This window comes from Malurus melanocephalus, unplaced genomic scaffold (genome assembly GCF_030028575.1).
Source record: "Malurus melanocephalus ecotype Western Australia unplaced genomic scaffold, MMel_1.1 scaffold_357, whole genome shotgun sequence".
NCBI lineage: Eukaryota > Metazoa > Chordata > Aves > Passeriformes > Maluridae > Malurus > Malurus melanocephalus.
This window is the reverse complement of record NW_026623589.1, coordinates 771863-774337: the sequence shown is the minus strand read 5'-3', so window position 1 is coordinate 774337 and position 2475 is coordinate 771863.

Genomic DNA, 2475 nt, shown 5'->3' with positions numbered 1-2475 from the left:
TCTTCTCTAATCTCTTGTGAATGGGGAAAACGGCATTTTCCCTTCCCAGTTGCTCCCTGGTCAGAATCAGCTTAGCAGTGATTTTGGTGATTAGCAGTGATTTTGGTGATTAGCAGGACCAAAAGCATGCAGATGAACCACATCAATGAAACATATACTTGGCTTTAGGCTGCTTGACACAGACTAACCTGTAGCTAGAGATGGCTACAGGGTAAAAATGTTCAGTCAACTCTCCAAAGTCCAAAATAAGAGTAAGATGGTCCATCAGTCTCTGCAGGCTTGCAAGAATAGAAAGACAAATCATCAAAAAGGCAACCATCAGAGTTCTCTCTTAATAAGGATTGTGAAGCTGTAGATAACAAAACAGAATATTAGGGGATAGAAACTGAGAGACAACTATACCCAAATACATCTTCAAACTCAAATCAGCTTGCAATAGGGTTTATGGGTACCATATGGCAAGGACTAAAAGGATAGAGTACCACTAAACAGAAAGCTGGGGRCACCAAGGGAGAAGCTCTGCTACCCTTTTAACCAAACATAGGCAGCCATGAGCCACAATGCCCCAGTGTTAGAAGTCTTTTGAATCTATTGCTTTTGATGAAGGATGGGAGGTTTAAAAAAAAAAATCATAAAACCCCCAAAACAAACCAACCAGGATTTCTGGGGACTCACTGTTAAAAGGAGGAGTAAGAAATAGAATAGCTCAAAGAAAAAGCTGAAGCAAACTGATTATTTCCAKATATCCTTAAAAAGGAAACTTGACAGTTCTCCCTTTGTGCTGTGAGGAAATTCTTTAACAGAATCATAGAATGTGTTGAATTGGAAGGGACCATCAACATGATCAATTCCAACTCCTGGCCCTGCACCGTACCATTCCAGAGTCACACCACGTCCCTAAGAGTATTGTCCAAATGCTTCTTGAACYGTTAGGCTGGTGCTGTGACCAATTCCCTGCAGAGCCTGTTTCCTTGCCCAGCCACCCTCTGGGTGAAACACTTTTCCTAGTAGCCAACCTAAACCTTCCCTGACACAGCCTCATGCTGTTTACTCAAGTCSYATCACTGGTCACAAGAGTGAAGTGATGAGTACCTTCCTTTTTGCTTCCCCTCACAAGGAAGTTTTACACTGTGATGAAGTCTCCCCTCAGTCTCCTTGAGGCTGAACAGACCAAGTGACCTCAGTTGCTCCTCATAAAGCTTTCCCTCTAGTCCCTTCACCATCCTCAGTGCCTTCCTTTGGATGATTTCTAACAGCTTATTGTCTTTTTTCTACATTCCTGTAATCACTGGAMAAGTGCATTGATCCTAAGACACAGGCCCAAACCTTTCCTAATGGCAGAGAGGGAGCAGTCAGAGACTGTCATTCAGCATCTGGTAAGRCTGGGCTCTTTATGGCTCTGTTTCTCAACATCTATAGCTAGATTTATTCACTTAGAGGGTTTTACATGGGACTATCAGGAAAGCCTCCTAAGTGTTGTAAGAGGGWCAAGATGCTGTGATGGTACAGTGCAGTCTCCTGAAATCCCTTCCCACCTCTTTTAGATTGTCCTATAAGGAAAAGCTGTAAGCTGTAATGTAAAGGGTGCCATCATTACCAATAAATTGTCACATTTCACTTCTTCAAGATGAGAGTTATCTTCTGATAGAAGAACTGGAAATCGTGGTATTTGCAAACTRTAAGAATGATCTTTTTTAAGTGTTTCTGTTGCTGAGCTGTAGCTGCTGTAGCTGAGTTATTGGAGCAYCATGTTAAAAGGGAACATGTACTGATGCTGAGCCTGTGTTTTAGCAACATCCACAGCCCCTGCTCCAGAGGGACAGAAGCGCAGCAGAAAAGATTTCTTGAGCTCTCCTGGTAAGACAAAACCTGTCGGTGCTGCTGCCAATCTGCTACTGTTTGTCCTGTGGCTCCTGGGAAAAATGTCCAAAGGGTGGAAGGTCACCTCCTRGAGAACAGCAGCAGCAGGAAATGATGAGTAGGAAGTAGCAGGGTATGGAAGAGCTGTGCAGGAWTACAGCAGAGTCTCCATCACAGCTCAGAGGCACTGCCACCATGGGCCACCTACAGCCAGAGTCCAGCCGGMTGCCTTTTGTCATTTATGATCCTCAGAGAATCACAACTGCTGTGTTTTTATGCAGTGCTAAGTCCTGGGCAAGAGTAGCTTCCATAAACACATGACAATTTTCTCAATTAATTGCTCAACCTCAAACCCCAGTAATCTTGAAAATTCCAAAGCCTAACAAAGATGCGAATGTGAAATGGTCACGTAGTTGCTTAGAACAGTAAATCCCATTAGAAGTAAGGAAGTTTTAAAGTTACACTTAAACACTTAAATAGATCTTAAGATATTGATAATCCAGCATGAGCTGCAATACATTCAATTTCATATGTTTTTAAGCTGATRTCATTACCACAACTAGAAAGTTGAAACATATAATTTAGTATCTCCAAAGTTACTATGTACAGTTTTTT